This window comes from Balaenoptera ricei, chromosome 2, assembly GCF_028023285.1.
Source record: "Balaenoptera ricei isolate mBalRic1 chromosome 2, mBalRic1.hap2, whole genome shotgun sequence".
Taxonomy (NCBI): domain Eukaryota; kingdom Metazoa; phylum Chordata; class Mammalia; order Artiodactyla; family Balaenopteridae; genus Balaenoptera; species Balaenoptera ricei.
The window spans coordinates 170,332,820-170,357,427 of record NC_082640.1 but is presented as its reverse complement, the minus strand read 5'-3'; the positions used below and the strand labels follow the sequence as shown (position 1 = coordinate 170,357,427).

The following is a 24,608-nucleotide window of genomic DNA, read 5'->3' as shown; positions in this document are numbered from 1 at the left end:
ATGAGAAGCAGAGAGAAATGGTTAATATATACCAGGCACTGGGCTAGACACACATACCATGTCCATTAACCTCTAGGCTTCTCCATTTTACAGACAATGAAAATGGATTTCAAAAGGTCGAGTAACAAAGAGGAGAAAGGTAAACAGCCTAAGAATAGGAGGAGGGAGCCCCCAAGGCAGGGCTCCACAGTGAGTGTCCTCATTAATTGGAGGGGAGGGCAGGATCAGGACACTGGATCCCTGAGGAAGTTCATGGAAACAGAAAAGACAAAAGAAACGACAGGTAAACTAAATGTGAAGCTCAGTCACCATCTTTTGTGCCATTTGATTCAGAGTTGCTCCCAGCTTCCTGAGCATGAGTACATTTTTAAGGAAAATCCCCATCTATATTATATAAAGGAGGAAAATTAAATTCAGTTGGAAATACACCTAGCAATGACCACTGTCTCGGTCCTAATGCCTCCCTCACCCATGGTTGTTAAGGTTTTCCAATCATCTTTTAATTTCAGCATTCATCCTCCTTACAATAACCCTTTCGATTGTCCAAGCAGGGCAAAGAAACTCTTTACTTTCAGCAGGAAACTGAGTGACCAGCCTAGGGCAGACTTGGAACAAAAACCAGGTTTTCTGCCTCAAAGACCCACGTTCCTCCCCCAGCGCCCTCCTTCCCCAAGTCAGCGAGGTTCTACGAATAGAGAGTGTTTGCTGCCTTCTCACTTCCTTGTCTTTATTTGTCCCCTGATGAAACAGGATAAGGGGCAAATTCTCAAAGAACCCACCATGAGGAAGATAGAGATGGCTAGTCTCCAAATAAGCAGTAAGACTCCTTGCTCTACAGAGGAACTGTGCAAGTCTTCGGCAGACCACCTGCTGGGAGGAGGGTAAGCCATGCTGTCGTAGAACCTAACCAATCTGAATGTTCCCCTGATCTCTATAGGAAAATGAAATTTACTCATAAGTCCTTTGCCCTATGCTAGACCCCATTCTAAGCGCTTTACAGATATTAAGTCATTAAATTCTCACAACAACCCTATGAGTAGGTACTGTGATTGTCTGCGTTATGCAGAGAAAGATACTGAGGCAGAGTGATAAAGACCTTGTCCGAGCTCCTAGGTAAATAAGTGACAAAGCCAAGGTATGAGCCCAGGTGGTGAGTCTGTCTTTGGAATCCATGCTCTTAATCCATATAGTATGGCAATAGGGCAGACATGCATATGACATGTACACAGAGTATGTCTTCCTAGAAAGTTCCATTCTGGTCTAACAGAGGAAGTGTGTAGAAGGAGGTCCAAACGACCTTTGGAGTTTCTATTATGTGCAGGCACCATGGTATGATGGAAATACCATGATGTTCAAGACAATGCCCAGATGCCCATGGGGTTCTGAGGGGACGTGTCAAACATGGCAGCTGACCCGGGCTGGTTGCAAGCACTTCTGCAAAGTTCAAATCCAATATCCTGCTCCCAATTGATGGACGCGTTTGCACACACCTCCTCTAGCTCCTTTGAAAAAGATTACCACTGAGCCAGGCATCAACACATTTTTCATTTTAAATAGGTTCCAATAGATGTGTCCTTCCTCCAACTTTCAACGACACTGGCTGAATCATGAGAAATTTTGGTGACCTGTGGAAACTATTTTCATTACTTTCTAGTCCCAACACAAATATTAATATTGTTGAAAGTTCTGCACCATATTACCCTTCATCTGGCAGAAACGGACTGTTTTTTTCATCATGACTAATTCACAAATGACCAAACTGAAAAATATTTACGCTTGCTTCATTCTGGGAAGCTGATACACTGAAGAGGTCTGTTCCTTTTCAGTCATGCCGAAGATTTGCTACGATGCAATACTGCAACTGTTTTTCAGCCGCCAGATGACATTTTTTCTCCCTGCAACTAGGCCGGGAATATAAACCCTGAAGAGTATACCACACGTATTTGGATCAGCTACTGAACAATACTGAATATTGCATTTTCCCAAATGCTTTCACCAAAATAGCAGCAGAAATCTTCAGCTTACACACCCACACACATACACACACAATCATGGGAGTGGTGAAGATGGTTCTTTTAGGATCAGACTTGAGAATTTACCAAGTGTTATCTTATGGGCTGAAAAATCAAAATGATCCTCTGGATTCCTTTACAAAGCCATTTCATTCTTGAAGAACTGCCCCAACTTCAGTCTTGAATATAGTAATAATGTGTGGTATTCATTCAGTGAATACCTTCTTCCCTGACCCATGAGTGAGTGGCTCATCAGCGTACTCAAGCCCACAACAATACTTTGATGTTTTTCCCTTTAATACTTGTAGAGACTATTGTTTGTTGACTCATGTACACGCTTTAGGGTCCTCAACCAGAGTGAATGGGGCAAGTGCCAACAGGAAAGTGGTTCTCTGTCCAGGTACATCCAACTTTGTCTTCTAATCTCCATTCTATGAGTCATCAGGATAATTCATGAGAAAACTACTGCTGGCACAGTAGCATTTGCAAATTTCCCTAAACTTGTCATTTTCCTATACTGGTTTATCTGTCAGCATGGCCTAGATCTAGCAGAAAGCAGAGACCCATCCTTCTCATTCTAATGACTGGGGGTATGGGAGAATCTTACAAAAGTTGATTCGTTTTGCTTATCCACCCTCTATTGAAAGCAGTGAAGTCTCTGTCTGGAGGACTAACAAAGCAACGGCTTTTCTCCCTTAAGATAATGGCCTGGCGGTAGGCATTTTGTAATAAACTCCATTACAGGTTCTAAACCTTCCCAAGACCCCATGGATTCAACAGGTAGGAGTACATCAGTGTCACACGTCAAGTACATTTTCCCTCATGATTTGTAACAGCTCTTTTAATCTAGGAGTCTTTTTATGCTATTTCCAAGTGTCTTTTAAGCATGACAATCCAAAATAGCAACTCTTTTTAAAGCTAACAACCTGTATTTTAAAACCAATAGCCTGAGCGCAAGGACCCTCAAGCATGTACATCTTATATATTCTCTGTATTCTGAAATCATTTGAAAATTTAAAAAGTAAATAAATTTGGTCACTAGCCATGCATGTACTGGAGCAATGGTGATATTCCCATTAATCAGATTAAGAAACTATCGGGGTTCCAGAGGCTGTATAACACTCCAAATAGCTCCATCAAAGTCATTATTTTTACACCCAGCCCATTAAACCAATTGCAGAATCCCCTTGTCTCATATCCACATTTTAACTGAAAATGGATGTGACAGATTTCTTATGAGAAAAATAATAGCACACAAGTGACATTATGACAAAAGATATTTTTATGACTCCATACATCCTGGTAATATTAATATCACTTCTCTTATGCAAAAACAATATATGACACTGCAGACCGCATGCCATTTTGGTCAGGAAGAATTTCGCTATCCTCGTACCGATAAAAACAGAAACAAAACTGTTTTTAAAGTAGGGTATTTCATTTCCTTTTTCTTAAGATCCCTGAAAGAAATGGAAATGACAGAAATGGGTCTAGTTTAAAATAAGACTTTAGGATTTCTGTGGCTTTGCATCTTGAATGTTCTGTAAAATATCTTATAAATTCTGTTCCTAAGACTGGTATAGTTCATAACTCTACAACTCTTTTCCTGCTGTCATACAAATGGTGAGAAAGAAACAAGATACAACCAGAGATCGTATGATGAATATCCTACCTCCTTCTTACTATGAAACAACCAGTGTACATTCAAAATTTCCCTTTCAATATCATATAAATTTTTTGGAACCCAACAATTCAGGAGTTTGAATTCTCTTTTATATTGAGGAAGCAATATTTTATAATCCCAAAGACTTGATTGAACCATAAAATTAAATTGTTTGCTTTCTGGTAAGAACCAGGGATGCAGCTGAGAACTAATTCATGGCTATACAGGAAATATGAGGAGAACAATTTCGTGAAACAAAAGGAGATAAATTTAAATGGGTATTACTGTACAATCTTAAGACAGGACAAGGTGATCCACATGAAATGTGTCTTAATGTATGAACTACCCCATAGAATCAGAATAATAATCACCACTAGGACTTACACATGAATAATAGTCTTCAACTTGCAAATCACTTTTAGATAGGATCTCACAACTGATCACCACAAAAACCTTTGAGATCAGCACTATTATAATGCTCATCATATAGATGAAGAAGTTGATTTGCAGAGCTGCACAGTTTAAGAACTATTACATTAAATTACATATCATTTGTTTCAATCACGAGAGGTACAGTACTATTTTTCTGCAATAGTGTTAACCATGCCTACAAAAGACACAGAAAATGGTTCACGTTACAGGACCTTACTTACAAATACTTTTTTTCATGCTATCTATGAGTCTAATGGAACACTCAGAAAACTAGCCCTTTTTGCCAAAGTCAAAATGTCTTCACATAGATCTTCCATGAATACATTTCGGATGGTCTTGGTTGGAACAACGGACATGTAATGATTTAGGCTCTTAATTACCTAAATATGCTTCTAACTCAGTTGTTAGTTTTTGTTTGTTGAATTTTTGATTATCCTGCATCCCTCTAAGATAATCAATTTATACTAAAATGAGGGAAACCAGTGTCCCTTTTAACACTCTCAAATTGGCCCTCACCAAAGGGTTAAAAAAAATAATCACTAAATCTTCTAAACCTATCCATCCAACTCAAGCAATACACAGTCATCAGCCAAATCAATCCATGAGACATGAAAAAATAAAGTCATTTGGCTAAAACGTTCTCCATATACAGGCAGAGAAGAACAGGTTGCCGAGTGTCACTTTGGTTTTCCACCATGTTAATACTGAAAACAGTGCACTGAAGTGTGAACCCCCCTGCCTGCCCTATACTTCCCTTGATAACATCATCTTATGATCAACTGAAGAAAAGGGATCAATGCCCTGACGTCCAGCTGTCCATTCACGCGTCAAATGTAGGAGTACCTTTCTTTAAGGGCCTTTTCATGCTCGGACTTCTACCTGTGTCAATGTTGTCTTCTTTTTCACTCTATGTCTTCATTGAGATTTAGAGTGAACTGTCATCTATGAAGTTATATACAAATATCAGACACATCCTCTACCTAGGAGGAAATATATGTAATATTTCATGTTTTTTGAGAGAGAAGTCCAACTCTCTCTGTTTTTGTTTTTCTTTCCCAAGATCATATAAAGTACTGGGGTCTGGAGGTAATAGAAAATCTGAATGATGTCAGTCACAACAGAAGTACCCTTGGGAAGCATTCAATGAATCTGGCATTTGTTAAATAGCATAGACTTTGGAGTCACATAGAGCTGGTCCCATTCCAATCTCATCATTTTCTGGTTGTGTGGCCCTGGTGACAGAGGTAACTGTTGTGATATTACTTGGGTGTAATTGTAATTATGAAATAATTCTTATTTCATAAGACTTCTGTAATGGTTACACTGAGTCAGGCAACAGTGTCCAGAAGACCATAATTCTCAAAAAATGGTATGTGTTTCTTTTAAGAACTAGATGTCCTATTGATGCTTCTAGCTATCTAACTTTACTTAAGAAAAAACAAAGTTAAAAATACATGTCTTTATTATTTATCTTTATATTTAACACAGTGGAAACAGCCTTCAAAAAGCAAAACAAGAAGCCCAGGTTCCAGTTCACACAGCATCTCAATCACCTCTGGGTCTCTGGGACTCAAGAGCTTTGTCTCTTCTTACCAGGTTCTGTTACAATCCATTGATTTTTTCCTCACAGTATAAAATTTCCTTTGTTTAATTTCACTGGGCCATTTTCCCCTGGGTCACTCTGACCGATTATGTTCCTTGTTGTTTATACTGTTCAACCTTCAACAGATTTCATTTTGAAGAACATGATGCAATCATGTGATGGCATTCTTTCTTATTATTGAACTGTCGTTGCCTAAAGAGTGTCCTAAAGAACAGGAAAATAATTGATGCCCATAAGCATCACAATCTTTAAGACAATTATGAAGTAAATTAGAGATCTTACATTTTGATTAAAGAAAAAAAAAATGTGGAGTAGGGTTGAGAGTTGGGAACTAGCCTCAAGTAGCTGACATTATATACCCATCTACTCTCTCCCCCTCTCTGATATTTATATCTCATTTGATTCTCAGAACAAGGCCATGAGTTGGTATTATTACCTCAGTTTACAGAGGAGGAGACTGTATTTCCAGAAAGTCAAATAACCTGCCTCACAGCCAAAAAAAGGGTAGAGACTGCACTCAGACTTGGTCTTCTTGATGCCAACTGCCATATATCCTCTATGGAGAATCCAGGAATAATATCAAAACTTTACATTGTCTACATTACATTCCGATTACTTTGGGTTTGAATTTCAGAAGTATCCATGTCTACGTGAAATGAAGTGTCCCTTTGGAAACCTGAATCAGATGGACTCGAGAAGCTGACCAGGTGTGCAGTAACTTTCAGAAGGAAATGAAGCCTTTCCTCCCACGAATGCTCTCCCCCCGTTGTTCAGAAGCTGCTCTAAGCATTCCATTTCAGAAACTATCTGCATTTAGTCCAAGGCCTTACTTATAGTTTTAAAATGTAAATACTTTCAGAAAACAAACATTGAGCATTGGTGTCAGTCATATTCACTGTAGTGGCAATGAGTTCCAACTTATCTTGAGACCAGTTGTATTGGTAAGAGAGCTTGAGGACAGAAAAGAAACATGGTGACAGAAGTGTCCCACAGAAGGGAGGATGGGGTGCTCTGGAACTGGTAGGGGCACTAAAGCCAAACAACAGAAACAAAATACAAAGACAACAAGAGCCACAACCAAAACAATTTTGTAATTTTACCCAAGGCTTGGGGCTGTCTTAAAGAACTAATGATTTTCAAGGCTCCGTTATTATACATTTTAAAATAAGGGAAATTTACCATTCTATTTGGAAAGGTTTCCGGTGTGATTCTATGTGATCTCACTCCTACTTTATCACTGTATACTAGGCAGCCTTTCTGCAATTTTACTGGTGTCAACAATATCACCTGCTGTAATAATGGGAGGAGAATTTCCATGCAGGCAAAAGCCATGTATTAGGATGCCTTGTTTTCTACCTGCCAGGGTTCTGTGAGTGTTCTAGTGTATTTCCAGCACTTATTCTGCCCAATTCATAATCTAACAGACGGCACCATTAAGCAAGTATCCTCGGTAAGTCAGTCTCTTTGAAAATGAGGGCAAAGAAATGCAGAATAAAATTCCGTTGACTAGAAGAAAACGGGTCCTTACTCCTTACAGTATGTCGACGATGGCTGACAAATTTCTAGCGGATATAATCTCGCAGAACATATGCACGGTAACGTTTTACAGCAACATAAACTGAGATTGTGAGATACCTTGATAAATAGCTACTTTCTCACCCCAGGGTGTGTGCTTCCCTCTCCAGACACATACAGCTCCCATTACCACCCAACAGCCAGGGGAGAATTACACACTGCTCAGGAGACGGCTTCTGAAACAGTGAGGAGATGTTAAAAAGCTGCACTGAAATCAGGGTGGTGGAGTAGAAGCACGTTAGACAGAATGTAATATCAGCTTTGGAGGCAAAGAAATATCCACTGTGCAACAGAAAGGTAATGAGGAAAAAAAATCTAGCATTCCACGCACTGACACTGAGCTATTAACAAGGTAAAATGACCAAATATCGGTGCAATTTGGAGCTTGCATTTTCTGTTTTGGGAATTACGATAATGTGACAAGGTTATCGTTATAATTAGGAGAGTAATTAAAGTAGCAGAGTAATTGCTCTTCCGCATTTTTTTTGTAGTCAAAAAGATCTAATTGTATAAAAAAAAAAGAGAGAAAAGAACATTCTTCATTTACTTTTTAAAATTTCTCACAAGCATGTATCTCAGAACCCAAGAGCAGGCAGACTCGTCACACTGCACCTAGCACCTTTCAATTTTCTTCCCTTGAACCACTTTTTTTTTAGCTGTTACAAATTACTTGTCACATAGCATGGATTTTATGTGTGAAGACTCTCTTTATTAGGAGTCAGTTTCTGGTGTGTGTGATATCATTTCTAAATCTGATAGGTTAAGATGTTTTTCTCCTTCGTGCTTCCTGATTCTGGACTTAAGTTTCGAGTAATTGTATGTTCACACTGTCTCACCTATAAAAATGAGGAAAAACAGAATTGTTTCACCCAGGTGGGTACAGATCCACATACAGTAGACAAGTAAAACTTTAGAAAGAAAGAAATAAACCTACCCATCCCTGAAGAGTCGGAGCTGGGACAGACAAGGTCTGTCTGTCTGGCAGAAACACTTTGAAGTACGGAAATGAGGAAGCAGCATGAAGAGATTTGTTGAAATTTCTGGGGGGAGAAGGGAGTAACTCTGGCAGAGATGCAAGAAAGTCAACATTTTTGCTCAAATCCTATGGGCTTCTTGAGACAGATAAAAAGCCCCGTCCATCCGACATGAAGCGAGAGTGAAGGAGACAGGAAAGCCACTAAAAGCTGCTGATGCCAGGGGAAGCCCAGGGTCTGGGGTCTAACCGGTAACCTGACATCTAACCTGTGGATGGCAATGGACGGCACAGACCTGGGGAAGAGTGGTGAGTCCCAAGAACTTCCCTGGAGGGAAACCGAGCCACATGATCTTGTGCAAGTGACAGCACTTCTGTAAGCCTCCCTTCCCTTACCTGAAAAACAGTGATCCTATTCCTCTAATTCGTTGAGCTGCTAAGAGGTAAAAAGAAAAAAAAAAGTGTAAAAAGACTTTATAAACAACAACATCTATATTACATGTACTCATATGTACATACATTACACATATATGTATGTATACACATATATTACATAGCACATATCATCTTTACCGTATGCAACTATGGTTTAGCTCCCGGGCTCCCTTTCCTCTAGGTAGTGCCTTTCAAAGGACAGCTGAACTATTTAGAAACAAAAGAACTCATATTCATTTTGCTGTAAGTTTAGCCCCAAAGTGATTACTTCCTTTGCCTGGTAGACCTCACACTGCTTATCAGCTTAGCTAATTCTTGTTCCTTCAGCAAGGATCAGCTAAAAGGTTACTTCCTTGTGGAGCCTTCCCAGACTCCCAGAGTAGAAATGAGCCCCACTTCTACTCTGTCTCCAGACCTCTGCATACACCCCCCCACCCCAGCTTGCCCTCTTATCCATCTACCACCAGACCATGAACAGCTTGAGACAGGGGCTGAGTCCCCGCATCTCCGTACTGCTAGGCTGAGCACGTGTTCAAAAAGTATGTGTCAGCTGAGCTGAATAACAGATTCTTCAGCAGGAGTAACTACGACAGTTATATATGTCTATATATGCAGATGCATATTCACGTGTACATACCTATGTGTATACATGTGCTTTTACGTGTATTTATCTGGCCTCATAAATATATTTTAAACGCAGTTTTCTTTGATGAGGACACTAAACTCTTAGGAAGCCACTAGCCACCCACATTACCAGATCCAGAGAAAGTGATGGGAATAACTAGTTCCTTTACTTCAAATTACCTTATTCCCTAAAGGTTATTAACTCCTCTGGTAATAACAGCATCTCGCGATCACTCTAAAGAAACACTATCCAATACGCATGATGCAAAAGCATTTGAAAAACAAAATGTTGATCTGGAAGGGATTCATGTAGCGGGAACTCCCCGGCGAATAAACACCTTGACACTGATGCCACAGCTGCTGTTCATCTGAGCAACTGCATCTTCCCCGTTCTTTTGTGATGTGATTTTAAACTGAAAGCATTAGGTAGCAAGGAGCACTGTAATTAAAGCTTCAAGCAGAAAATGATTGAAGAAGCACTGAAAAAGACTTCTCCTTCAAAAGTGCATTTCAATTCTCCCCATGTCTCTAGAAGACAAATGCTTCTGACAGTCTATATTTTACCACGGTTTCATTTAATAATGCATATCGACATTTACCCAGGAACGTCAGCCATTGCTTTACTTCTCATTTTAAATCAGCTAAGCACCTGCCCATTCCCATGACTCCAATATCCTCCCTCCACCCACCCAGTTTGTTTTCTCTGTTTGTTCTTGTTTACTTACTTTTTAAATTAATTTTTGAAGCAAGGATATATGTTTCAGGGTGAACACACTAATTCCCTAAAAGACCTGAATATAACTCTGGGGGTAAAGGAGAGCCCCTTGCCTCTTGTTCTGCTTACACAATGACAAAATCATAACCCAACTGAAAACATACACACACACGCAGAGGACATACACGTTCCAAGAGCAAAACAGACTACACGGAGGCTTCATTATTCTTATGGTCTGTACTTAGAACACAGTAAGAGATACTGTCTACAAAATTCCATCATGTGCTTTATTTCCTAAGAAGGATTCCAGGTTCACTATTTCTATAATCACCATTTTCCTTCTAATATGAGCTTGTGCTATACACAAGTTAGTTCTAGAAATGTCTTTTATGTTTTGCTTTTATTTTTATACTTTCTGGGTTTGTGTAGGGATGTTAACTAGCCCATCTCCTTTTTGAAAATCCAGGTACCCTACTAATAATACCTCATAGTTATAATGCGGTAAACTTAAGGAAGAAACCATTTAAGCAAATTTATTCATCACTCTTTCAATACTCTGGAGCTGTGGAGGTATTTCAAGATAAATATGATATGAACCTTGCTCTCAAAGAATCAGCAAACTAATAACAGAGCTACCTCATAAAAATGCTTTAAAAAAGAACACTCTAAATTAGTTATGAATTTAAGCTTCCCATCAGGTAAGAGGGTCTGTGTTTTTTGAAGGGGTTTATCACTTAGAAAACAGGAAGAGTTCACAAAGTCTTTTACTAGATCAATTTTAAAAGGTAAAGAAATTGTGCTAGTAAGGCGTTATTTATAAGTAATAGTCATAGTTATTACTTTAATATGCATGTACTACATGCCAGGCACTGTTCCGAGCACACAGTATTAATTCATTTAATCCTCCCAACACCTTTATGCAGTAGACATTATCTCCATGCTCTAGTTGAGAAAACTAAGGCCCAGAGAGACAAGTAACCAAGTACAATGACGAGGAGGGATCTGAGCCCTACGGAGCCCGCCTCCAGCGCTAGCTTAATCATTTCCTACAACTGCCCCTAAGCCTTGGTGCACCCCTGCAGCATAGAACATACGGAACTTCCCGGGTTGAAGACGGATTTTCTCCAAGGGACATGTGTGGTCCTCAGACCAAGCTCAGTCTATGATTCCATTTTTAAAGCTACAATATTTTTAGCAATAGAATTTTATCATTAACTTTTTAAAATTAATAGAGCACTACTTATAGGTGAATTTAGGGTAAGAAAGCAGGGTATTTGGGATGTAGGCTAGAGCTTGTCAAAAGGTAAGTTAAATATCTGAAATTAAGCTCTTACCAATAAAATTAGTGTGCCCTGCACACACCCATATACACCTAATTTTCAACCACCCAGTGGGCATTCTTTTAGAATGGAGAACACTGCAGATGAAATCCATATAGTTGTCTCTAGGTATGAAACTTTAAGAAAATTATGAACGTCCAGACAGCACTGCTTATTACTGCTTTAATTTTAAGAGAATCACTGTATATTCCAGACAGTCTTACGAAAGTACAAATCTTCTATATTCACAAGACTGAATTTATCAACTTAGTAGTGAATTTCTTAATTATATGCCTTCTATCTATATTGTATTAACATCTCACTGCTAGAAAATAGAAACATGCATACATCTTTATGCTTATTTCTTCTGCTAATTATTTTTTAATTAATTAATTTATTCATTCATTTATTTATTTATTTTTGGCCGTGTTGGGTCTTCATTGCTGAGTGCAGGCTTTTCTCTAGTTGCGGCCAGCAGGGGCTACTCTCCGTTGTGGTGTATAGGCTTCTCATTGCACTGGCTTCTCTTTGTTGCGAAGCACGGGCTCTAGGTGCATGGGCTTCAGTAGTTGCGGCATGTGGGCTCAGTAGTTGTGGATCTCGGGCTCTAGAGCGCAGGCTCAGTAGTTGTGGCGCATGGGCTTAGTTGCTCTGCGGCATGTGGTATCTTCCCGGACCAGGGCTTAGAACCATGTCCCCTGCACTGGCAGGTGGATTCTTAACCACTGCACCACCAGGGAAGTCCCTTTCTCCTGCTAATTATTAAAAGTGTTTTTAGTCATCACTTTTCTAATTTTTAATAGTTGGAGTTCTTCCCATTTTCTTCTCTCCTTACCAGATTCATTTTAAGATTTTAGATAGGGAAGAAATAGTTATGTTGCTGACCTGTAGCATCTCATAGGAATTTAGGCATATTCTGACATACTAACTAGTTCATTTCTGAAGGTACAGCAAGATTATTAGGGCTGCTAACCTCCTTTGGCCCCTTAGCTCAAGATCTGAATCTACTGTGAAATGTGACGTGAAAAGACTTCAGTATCTCGTCACTCTTAGATTTTCCCTCCTTCCCTTTCAGTAAAGATAGCTTTTACACAGAGTAAACTAGCATACCAAGTGGTCTCTAAGGACCACAATTGCATTACCAGAATGATGCCTGTCTCCATTAGAAAGGCATTATTAGATGATGTTATAGGTCTTTAATCCACATGAGTGTGTTCTGCAGGTGTGATCTATACCCAGTGGGTGAGGGCATGGGAAGCTGAGGGCATGGGTATCAAGCACCGCCTCTGACTGCAGGACAGCAAACCACCTTCAGGGAAAAAGGACCTCAGAATCAGACCTTAGCAGGCATCCAGTAGTGATGTAGAATCGTTCTCTTAACTGGACCGAGTCAACAGAAATTCATAGCAGCATCTCTCTATTTTTAAATTCAGAAAGGAATGGCAAACATAACCATTCCTCAGATAAGTTAAACACCACACTCATATTCACAATCCTAATTGTTTGGTCAAAGTTAATGAACTAAATTTTACAAATAATGGATCAAGTAGAAATATCACAATTTTAAGAGGGAAAGAGTCTCAGCCCAATTAGGTGAGTTGAATTCATTGTCAGCTCTAACTAGAATGTCAGGATTCAGTTAAGGAAAAGGGTTGGAGGATTCAAAATAGATATTCAAACCACACAGACGTGGTCTGATAAAACCTCAGAGTCATCTGTATGCCACTGGCAAGCTTTGAAAAAAAAATGAAAATGTAGTACATCCTGGACTGTATTTCTTAGGTACACTAATATATCAGGAAATGAAGCACATAATACTTCCACTCTGCAGGAAAGGTGTCTGTACCCTGTGATCGCTCACTGACAAATGTTTATCTTCTACAATGTCTTTTTTGCAAGATGATAGTTTATTAAATCCTGCAGGAAGAACACTAAACTAGCACTTAGAACTTTCTGGTATTTGGGACTTCAATAAGTACTTGTTGATCGCTGGCTCAATCATGAATCTTTTTTTACCTAAAAATAGGTGGTGTCTTGCAGAGGGTAATGAAGCCCTCTAATAAGTTCATCTCTTTGAAAAAGAAAAAAATAAAATGTTTCCCCCTTTCTTCTACATGAGAATGAAAACAAGAAGGGAGGCTTGGCTTTCTGTTACTGATGAGATTTTCCTTTCAATTGAAACCCTCAAAATCACATTTGAAAATATCTGCCCTACCTTATAAGCTGATGAATATAAAACTGAATCTATGCTGTTTTTTGGATAACTGTGTCAAGCACATAGGCAGAGCTGTGTTTTAATGCACTCCAAAGGTCCTCTGTTATGCCGTGTCTTCAGTAGGACAAAAAGGCTCTATCCTTTTCCAAAATTACAATGCAGAACCACCACCAAAACTTATACTCATCTACGGAGGTAACATGAGATCATCTTTCTTTTTTTAAAATTAATTAATTAATTAATTAATTAATTAGGATGTGTCGGGTCTTGGTTGCAGCATGCGGGATCTTCGTTGAGGCACGCGGGATCTTTTGTTACGATGTACAGGTTCTTCGTTGCAGCACGTGGGCTTCTCTCTAGTTGTGGCATGCAGGCTCTACAGTGCAGGGGCTCAGTAGTCGTGGCGTGCGGGCTTAGTTGCCCCGTGGCATGTGGGACCTTACTTCCCCGACCAGGGATCAAACCTGCATCCCCTGTATCGGAAGGTGGATTCTTAACCACTGGACCACCAGGGAAGTCCTGAAATCATCTTTCTTTTTACCTTCTCCCTCAATCTTTCCTTCCTTCCCCCTCCCTTCTCTCACTCCTTTCCGCCACAAATATTCGTTGAAACCCTACTATATCCCTGATCTGTGCTGGAATCTGAGGATAAAAGTGTAATTCAGACAGCCATCATCCCAAGGGTTTCAACAAGGTGAAAGGACCCTTAGATGGTCCCAGTGGCAGAGCCCACTGAGGGAGAGGAAGAGAAAGCAAGTGGATGATTGGGGGCAAGTGTTTGAAAGTCGGCCACTACAAAATACCCTGTTTGCATCCTTAAGAAGATTGTATCATCACATCTCATCCTGATTTTATGTTTTGTGGCCAATAAACCTTTTATCACTGCAATATCCACTGCATCCTTTGGCTTTGTCTCAATGCTGCAAAGGAGAACAGGTGTGCATTTCATAACAAAGACCAATGCAGATACCTGTAAAATCTTACTTGAATCAAAAGAAAAGAGCTAACAGGTGGAAGGTGGCTGTTCTCTCAGTGTCCCCTGCCTTATTCACCATCTATTGTGTCTGAAAGTATTTCATTTAAAAAAAAATCCGCTAGTTAAAATTTAATGTGAGAGTTCTAGCCTGAGCACTGCATCCAGAAATGCCATTCCTCCACACTCTTCTAAAACTAGGCCTAGAGGTTAGGCTGGTAAAATTTTCAGAGAAATAATGCAGTGGCAGAAGCATCAGATACATGAGCAACAAGACTCATTAGTTACAGCAGTGCAGGTCTCTTGGAAGGATTTCTGGAATCATTCCTTCACATCAAAGGTTTCATGATCAGCCTTCTAAATTGCTCCAAAAACCGAAAGGTCTCCGTGTCTTACCTGTCTACACCAGGAAATTCCATGCTGTGGCAGAATCATCAACAGTATCTTCATGAAACACTGGCTGAGCTCCTAGAGGGAACGAGAGGGACCACACCTCTCACTGAAGAGGCCTGTGGGATGTTCTTCTGTGATCATCTGCCCTTTGTAGCTTCGAAGGGCATGACTTGGGCTGTTGGGTCAGTAATACAGGGACACATTAATGTCTATTGCTTTTCCAAAACATCAGTGATGCTTGCCTTACCTTTTTTTGAATAAGCCATGTTGGAAGACTTGTTAATATTTATTGAGCACATAACTGCACCGGATACTATGCTAAATGCTCGGCATGCATTTAATCCTCATGGCAACTTGTTTTTTTAAAAATAAAAACGTATTTAATAGAATTCCAAATATGGAAAAACATATGGAAATAATAATAGTGATGGTCATTACCAGTATTTGGCATTATACATGATTTATATTTTCCTTTCTATAATTCTTAAGTGTTTAGTTTGTTTTCTAGTTATTGGATGTTGCTACTGCTATATCAATTTCTTTTTCTTTGGCATCTTTCTGTTTTACTGTTGTTGTTGATGGTGGAGTTTTTGTTGTTTATTTGTTTGCTTTGTTTAATTTCTCTTTGTGTGGTATAATCTTCCATTCTTTTATTTTCGAACTTCAGGTATAGTTTTTTAATAGGGTGAGATGTCTCATAAATAGCATAATACCCATTTATTTCCTTTATCAAATCTAAGAATCTCTAACTAATGTGTGAATTAAATCTACTCACATTTATTTTGATTACTTATATATTTATTTTCATTTTTTTATTAACATGATTTTTCTTTGGTTTATTTTTGGTTTTGGGGTTTTGTTTTTTTTTTTCTTTTTTTAAAATTTATTTTATTGAAATATAGTTGATTTACGATGTTCTGTTAATTTCCGCTGTGCAGCTAAGTGATTCAGTTATACATACATTCTTTTTCATATTCTTTTCCATTATGGTTTATCATGGGATATTGAATATTGTTCCCTGTGCTATACAGTAGGACCTTGTTGTTTATCCTCATGGCAACTTTTTAAAGGAGGTTTTAATTTTGCTGTCCCCACTGCACAGATGAGAAAGGTGAGGCTTATAGAGATTAAGTACCTTGCCAGGGTGCCAGAGCTGTGAAGTAGTGAAGGCAGCTACAAGCCCAAGCAGACAAGATCCAGAGCTTAGCTTCTAACCACTAATGCTGGCTCCCTAGATTCTGAGAATTAAAGCATTACTGGAACTGTCCAGTCTTAAACAAATGAAGAAACTGAGGCTCAAGACAGTTGAGAAATTTGACAGAAATCAAATATGTTTTTTTAGAGACAGCACAAAAACTAGAATTCAGAACATCTGCCCACTAGCCTATTGATCTTTTGACGATCGCACACTGCTTGTCCAGTCCAGCTCATGGCACCAATTGTTGATAAGATGACTATTTGGTAAATAGCTACACGAAACAGAAATGGACATGACCTTCCCCATTTCATCTTCCTCTCTGGGAATCTTTGAGATAGTGATAATTGTACACACCCCACCTACTACAGGAGATAGGAAAGTAAAATGATATAACCAAACTGAAAGCTTTAAGAAATAAAAGAAATAGGAATTACAAAAATGGAAAGGATTACGAAAAACAGTTCCCATCTTCATGTTTCCATTTCATGCCATGCTTTCTCTCTGGCAATAATTAAATTAAATCTCTAGTTATTCCATTAGGGTCCACTGCAATCCTAAATAAAATGAATCCTTTAGGGATTTCAAGGCAGAACATACATCTAAATCCATCCATGCATGCACTCATCCATCCATTCATTCAAGAACTTAAGATACAGTGGTAATTAGCCAAACACACCGAAAACTAACAATATGCTAAGATCCTACTAGGCATAATATTTTGCATAGCTTATTTCACTTAATCTTTATAAGAACTTTATAAAATATTAATGTCTTCATTTTATACAAGAGGTTGAGATAAAATTTATAATTTGCCCAAAGTGTCACAGTTAGGTAGTAATAGAGCTGGTATGCAAACTCAGGCCCACCTAATTCTAACACTGAGCAATCGTGCTGTCCTTGACATTCCCTCTACCTGGAGTCATGTTTGGATGTGCCGATGACCACAAGGTACTACCCCTCCCAACCTCTCCCGTTGAACAGGACAAGCAGAGGCGACACGGGAGCACCTACCGCTGTCACTTGGGCTCTAGAGAGTTAAATCGTAGAGTGATATGAAAAAAAAGCAAACACTGCATTTTTTAATGAATTCTCAATTACTCTCCATTGGAGAAGGCTAAGAGCTACTGTAGGCAGAAAAGGAGATTCTAGAAGGTTATCTCTACCAGCGGCATGTCCGCGCTCCTCTTAAGCTTCCAGTCTACCTCCATTTCCTAATTTTTCCAAACAATCCCGTTCCTTATATCACTTCAATTATGGCCTAATGGTCCTGTTCAGCACATTTCACAGATACCAACTAGCACTCCTCCATCAGCAACGTGCTCTAAATCTTGAAGAGCAAAAGAAATATGGGACTTGAAGTTGCAATCCTTTCATCTTCTTGTTAGGAGTTCTGGTAAAAAGGTGGAGTCACAATCACAGCCAAGCTACCATTAAATGAAGTTAGAGATTTCTCTCGACATTCCATTATTTACAAGTCTCTCTGTCACTTAAGGACAAATAATCAACTGAATACTCATTTCTTCAGGAATCTATTTGCTATATATTTTCATAGAAATCCCATTAATGATCTAGAAATAAAGAATCATGAAACGAGAGTGGGCAGTGACAAGCCAGCTTGTTTGCACGCCTGCCATCGGAGACCAAATTTAAGCTAAACCATCAGGATAATTATTCATGTTATCTGAAAAATCGCTAATGAAGGAAATGCTACAATTCTCGCATGAGATCCCTTCCAAACTTCCAAAGTATTTTATACAAGAAGATCAAGATTTCCACACAAAGAAAAATACAATCAAGCATAAGCTCTGATACTGGTTTTTAAGGGTAAAAAAAAAAAGTCATGTTGTATAGATCCTTCTGTATCTGCTAACATGTATTTTCAGACTGCAGACAAGCCTTTAAACTGAAATCTAAGTGAAGCTGAAACAACATTGACTTTTTACCAGAAAATAAGTCTACGAATATAATTTCTCATGGCTGTGGGGTTTTGATATGAAAAACACCTTCATAGCTCTGGATGACACTAATATTACGCTGAAAAAGAAAACATATGCATTAGCCAATTATAATCACATTGGTCATTCATGTTAAATGAAATGTGCCTCACATCCCATCATATTTTCCACAACGTGGTCCACAATAAAATTATTTACTTGATTTGCCTGTTTTGCTTCCCTCTTTGTAATAGCTTTCATTTTGTTGTTTACCTGTTTCCTAATAGTCATTCCCTGGGGTTCTTGAAGAGTTAATGTTCATTCTTAGAAGCTCTTCCTTGAGAATTTCACCTAGTGGAAACACTCCCTGCATCGTCCCCACAGAATATATTACGAGCGTTGCCATTTTCATGTTTATAGTGACAAGCTAAAATTTAGTAGAAAAAATCTTTTTTGCCTGTTGATAAGCCAGACTCCTCGGCGGGCAGTTGTTTTTAAGAGCACTCTCTTTGAGTAATTCTTTTCTAATAATCCATGATACCCACTGTTTTTGAGGCGATAAGACTGCTGGAGAGATTTCTTTTTTTCCCAGAAGCAAAGTGTTTTTAAGAGTTCTTCAACAGTGAGTGTCCTAATTGAGACAGAGTGATAACTATTTCTAAGATACCGTTTCCTCTTCTGGACCCCAGACATAAATACTGTTATGGAGAAATTGGGCAAGAGGCAGTGTTGCCCCACAGAGAGATCCTTTAGGGAAACAGTGACACAGTATTACAGAACTGCCTTATCTATGCAGGAAAAAAATAGCCATTTATAAACCACAGCACTCATATTATTCCAAGTTGGAGTGCAAAAGGAAGGAGAGCCAAGGCTTACTAGTACTTTATGTGTGTCAGGCATCACCTAATCTATTTGTCACAGTGATCCTGTGAGATGCATATTATTTTTCCTCCATTTAAAAATGGAGGAAGTAGACCCAAGACGAAGAAACATGCTCAAGTTACCCTAGCAGGTTGCGGCAGAACCAGATTCAAAGCCATCCATGTGAATGCAAACTCCATGGCCTTCCTACTACACCCACCCTCTGTCGTTATGCAGCTCCCTTTTTGAAATAATACAATTACGGAGATAATAAAAAGCATGTGATTGTTGCATTTTTCAAAACATCCAGATGTCTTCAAAGATTCCAGCAAGCTGCAGTCTGTGGTTCTGCAATATTGCAAGCATCTCTTTCAGTATAAACCAGCACACCACTAATTTTGGCTATCCAGCCTCAGTTATAAGAATCCAGCTCAACATAATCAAGTCTAATGCCTCTGATTATTTCTATTTGCTCTTGCTTAGAGGTCTGGAAAGACTACAGATTTTACAAATATAAACAGAGGGTTCATGGTGCTGTTGGAATGTTCTACCTTCCTGTTTTCAAAGCAAGAGTGCACTGCTTTGACAAAGTGTTCCACAGAGGGAACAAGGGAAGCTTCTATTAGATAACTTTGAAATTCAAATTCATGAGTTATTTCTGCAAACTTTTGTTAATATTAATTTGCTCAGTATTGAAAATGATGGGAAGTAGTATATGTTGATGGAGATAGAGACTTGTGCTGTAAGTTTCAGAGGTAGGTTGGAGTCAGATACCTGAGTTCAGTGGAGCTCCTCAAACATTTACTGGGCATGGCCTTCTCCCTAAAGGAGCTCACAGACAGTGGACACAAAGCGCCAGGTAAAATTTTACACCACAACGAGACTATTATAAAGATAAAAGTGAGGGCTCACCCTACATTTAGTTCAGAGGAGAAGATTAACTTTCTTTGGGAAGATAAAGGAAAGCCATGGAAGGAAAGAATGGCCTTGAGTGTCAAGCTTAAAAGTTTAGGCTTGGCCCTGTGAATAATGGAAAGCGGTAGCATCTGCCTGAAAATGAGGAAGAGCAGCTGTGGTGTGCAAGTCAGGGGAGGAAAGACATACCTGGGTTTAACTGAAAGGGCAAGAAGGACAGAATTTTTGAAAGATGCATAAAACTAGTGACAGAACAGTTGAAAGTGAGTGAAAGGGAGTAATCAAAGATGACTCAAAGCAGTGGTTCTAGACAGCGGATCTTGTTTAATAAAGACATATGAATTAAACAGAGTGAGACTTTGTTTAAAATGACATACCGACATTGAATTCCAACAAAATCCAAGTGAGTTCACCACTCCGAGTGGAGAGGGAAGAGTGACCCTGGGTCGCAGGCTGATCCTTTATAGGTCTGCGCATGGTCCAAAGAGACCAGGCAGCCGTTTCCAGCAAGACTGACACTGGTATGTTTCAGCTTCTTCCACGTGGCCTGATCACTTCTCAGCTGCAAACTGCAGAGAGCAAATGCTTTGGTTCAATTTAGCTCCTCAAACATTTGTTGGGCAAGGCCTTCACCTTAAGTGAGCTCACAGATAGTGGACACAAAGCATTAGGTAAAATTTCTGCCATAGACAGAAATAACACAGAATTCACCGGAGGGCCAAACAGAGCTGGTGTTTGCATGTGGCCCTGGAGCTGGGGAGCCGCTTATCAAACTGCTGCCACACCTGGGCAGAGCGTGCTTTCATAAATCACCCCATCCACGAGCCCATCCAAACTGACCCAAATCAGAAATCATCTTATGCCACCCCATCCACAGAAGTCTCATGACAGATGATGGGCATGTGGTGACAAAAGAACATAGAAACAACAGCAGCCATGGTCTAGCTGCCTACAGGGAAATGAAAGAATTAAGCAATGGATCACTTAATTTAGACAGAATTAAGAATATTTATACAGAACTAGGAAGGACAAATAATTGCAAATTCATAAAATGCAACGAGAATACATGCAGAGATGAGGACATCAGCAGAAAGGGTGAAAAAAGAGGGATGGTCAAAAATCAAATTCAACTGGGTGACGACTTGTAAGCGCTGGGCTTATGTTCAAATTATCAACATGCAACAGCCTTTCCCAGACCATCTCTGGGTCATTTTTTCACCCAACAGGGTCTACCACCTGAGCAATCACATAGATTTAGAAAAGGAGAGAATCTGATCTATTTATAGCACAGTCAATTGTCAGTCATTTCCAGGCTATCTCAGAAACCTCTCTCTCTATGTTATTATCTGCCCTTTGGCCAGTCCATTGTCCATTATCACCTCCACAGGGAAAAAGAGGTGCATCTCAAATCAGTCCATCTAACTATTTATTAGTAGTGCTGGTAAAAGGGTAAAGACAAGAAATGGAGAGCCTGCTCTCCGATAACTGACTCCTTAATCACTAGGTACTTACCACAGACTTTCATTAGTACTGAAAACATGCTAGAAGTTGTCACACTTTATTTTCTAATTAATGACTCTTCTCTCTTCCCATTTTATAGAAATGCACGGACAGACCCAAGAACTGCTTTCACTCAAAAATGGCAAAGAGCAAATAATGACTTCTTAGATAGTTACCTATTAAAAAGTCAAATATGGAAAGCTGGACCACATGTTGCCTAGGGCACAGTGAGCAATCATCCCGGAATTTGATTTTAAGGCCTGGAAAAATAAATTCAGAGTGGATTTTGGAAATTACCTAGTGCTCACCTATCCTATAAAACTAATACACTGCAGTTACAAAATAAGATAAGCAATCTGACGCAATTCGCTCTACTTCAGTTGCCCTGTGTGTAAACTGGGGTTATTAGCAGTATTTCTAAACAGAACATCTTATACAGGGTTTTTGTGACTATTTAAACATGATAATATACATGAACTGCATAAGCAGCATCCTAAATTAATTGTATAATCAATAAAATTACCCCTGTTAATTATTATTACTACTACTATTATTATTATTATTAATCTCCCTAGATGAGAGTGTGGCCTTACTGATACCCAGCATGATTCAAGAATCAGGAAAGCGTATTGTTTCTAAACAGCCCCATAAATTAACCCTGTAAGATCCTTGGGGGGGTGGGTTGTGCTTAGCCCCTAGATCTCAAGCAGAGTGCTTTATCAAAAGTCATCTCAGGGGCTTCCCTGGTGGCGCAGTGGTTGAGAATCTGCCTGCCAATGCAGGGGACACAGGTTCGAGCCCTGGTCTGGGAGGATCCCACATGTCGCGGAGCAACTAGGCCCATGAGCCACAACTACTGAGCCTGCGTGTCTGGAGCCTGTGCTCCCAACAAGAGAGGCCGCAATAGTGAGAGGCCCGCGCACAGTGATAAAGAGTGGCCCCCGCTTGCCGCAACTAGGGAAAACCCTTGCACAGAAACGAAGACCCAACACAGCCAAAAAAAATTAATTAATTAATTAATTAATTTTTTTAAAAAAAGTCATCTCAGGTCATCCATGGGTCGCCTATTGGCATGGAAAGTGTTGCCAGTATATAGACAGCCCAGAAGGGACCAAGGGTTAAGGTGTGGGCATATCAAAATGTGCTCCACTATCTTCTACTCTTTTAGCCACTGAAAATTTTGCTAAAAAAGGGGGAAGAGGGACCAGAGTGTGTTTATATGTGCGTACACCACCCCCACCTGCAAGCAAGTCCTCTCTGTCCGTCAATCGATAGTCTACCATAAATGCAGCAAGGTGTTCGAACTGTCTCTTGGCCAACAAGGACTTGAAGTCCAACTTCTGTCACTACCGTGATCACATTAAACCATGCAAGTTTAGAATCTGTTGCAACCTTCGCATGTACTTTGCTGCATTCAATGTGCAAATCATGAGGACTAGGGTGGATCCTGCTTTGTGGAGACAGAGTGACTAACGATCTATGATTCCTAGTCTTCTTTTCTCCTCTCTGGAGGGCCCTCATTCCTCAGATATCGCCATCAGGAAATAATGTGCCTAAGATAAAATAAACAAAACAAAAACGAAGAGCAACAACATGAAAAAGAGGGCAAACGCACAGCACTGTCACAAGTTCTTTGGTTTGCTCTCTTTAATTCTGCCAGGAAAGAGACACAAAGTTAACACTGTAAGTTAAATTTCTTATTTTATGGAAACCACATCTGCGTGAACATCTACTTAACTGATGGTTTTACTCGGTGCCAAGAGAGATACTTCATCAAGCAAAAGTATTCCTTCTTTAAACAGACCTTTGAGTGTGGCATTTGAAACTGCCTCATGTGAGGTTTGGAGAGCTTGATGTTGATCAGGGTTGGGTTAACTAAAAGGCTTTTTCCTGACAAACCTTCTTACAGTAAGGCAGAATGGTGGTGGTTGTTATTTTTTCCCCATTGAGCCACCAATCCATAGGCATGGAAAGCACTTCTGAGGAAGCAGCCCCTATCACTAGATTATGAATCTTCTTGTTTTCCAGAATTGTCCAGCACACTTATGTACTTATTCATTCAATTACATGTATGCAGAACCTGGGGCATTGAGCACTATTGTTAGTACCAGGGAGATGGGATGAATGAGCCAAGGTTTTTGGGTCTACTGGGAGAGACAGACACGTGAACAGACACGTTACAATACAACACCAACAGGGAACTAATAAGGTGACAAACAAAATGTTCTAGAAGCCCAGAGAAAGTAATGACTAATTTTGACTGGGAGGGAATGTGTCATTCTTGTGTGTCTTAAAGGAAAAGAGTTTGCCAAATGGAGAGTGAGCAGGTAATATTCTATGTAAAGGGTGAACAGCATGGGGAAGGCTAACTATCAAGAGGTCTTGCCATCTTCGGAGCATGGGTGCTGAGGATGGGTGCTGGAGAATGAGGTCTGAGTGATGCTTGGGACCCAGATTGTCACGGATCTCACGTGTCATGAAAACAAGTTTGGATGGGCTTTATCCAGGGGGACAGGAAATCCAAATCATAGGACTAGTATTGTAATGTGATTTGCTTTCTTAGGGGATTAACTCCAGGGTCGCCAAGAATGGTACAGACAGATGGTGGAGAAACCACACAGGAGACAGTGGCTACCAAGAGTGAAACCAGCCCTGACATCTGGTCCCTCAGAAGGTTCCCCTAGAAGAGTTGGGTTAAATGGAGCAATAGTTCCTATGTGGCAAAATATATGGGAAAAATACTTTCAGAAATTCACAAGTTACTCTAAACCAGACAACTATAAAACCACTGAGTCTCTGGGTCGGAAAAAATTCTAAAAATTATCAGTGAGTGACCTCCAGTCTCAGGAACTTTTGAACATCCACATTCCCAGGCTTCATCACAGACTTAAAATATCAGGATCTCCAGGCCTCAGGCCCAGAAACATGGATTTTTAACCAGCTCCTTCAGTTCATTCAGATGGATGAGTCTAGTTTGGAAAAGGGCAACTCTAGGTCAATCCATTAGATTTCCTGGGGAGGAGGGATGAGGTCTTCTTTGAAAGAGTATCCCAAATGCTCAGAACAAAACTTAGCGTGGTGCCTGGCACATGGTAAAAAATCAACCTTTGTCAAATCCCCAGTTACAAGCTTGTGACTTGAATGGATGTCTGCCTTGCATTCCTTTGGGACTCAGAGATTATGAGAATTGAGCTTTAAATTCCATTGCTGTCAGCACTATTTGACTGGTTCCTTACCTATTTGGGTAAAAAAAAAAAAAAATATTTTA

The 24,608-nt window shown here is 39.7% G+C and overlaps 1 protein-coding gene across 3 annotated transcripts in view; it reads right to left on the bottom strand.

Annotated features, from left to right (window-relative positions):
• The window catches only part of FLRT2 (fibronectin leucine rich transmembrane protein 2), a 92,742-nt gene that overhangs the window by 55,616 nt on the left and 12,518 nt on the right, over positions 1-24,608 (bottom strand). The window contains exon 1 of one of the 3 annotated variants that reach the window (XM_059914776.1): positions 8,655-8,679. The exons of the other annotated variants lie outside the window; for them this stretch is intronic. The gene's annotated coding sequence lies outside the window, so the exon portion shown is untranslated. Of the gene's footprint in view, positions 1-8,654; positions 8,680-24,608 lie in introns of those variants that run through there. 3 annotated transcript variants of the gene reach the window in all.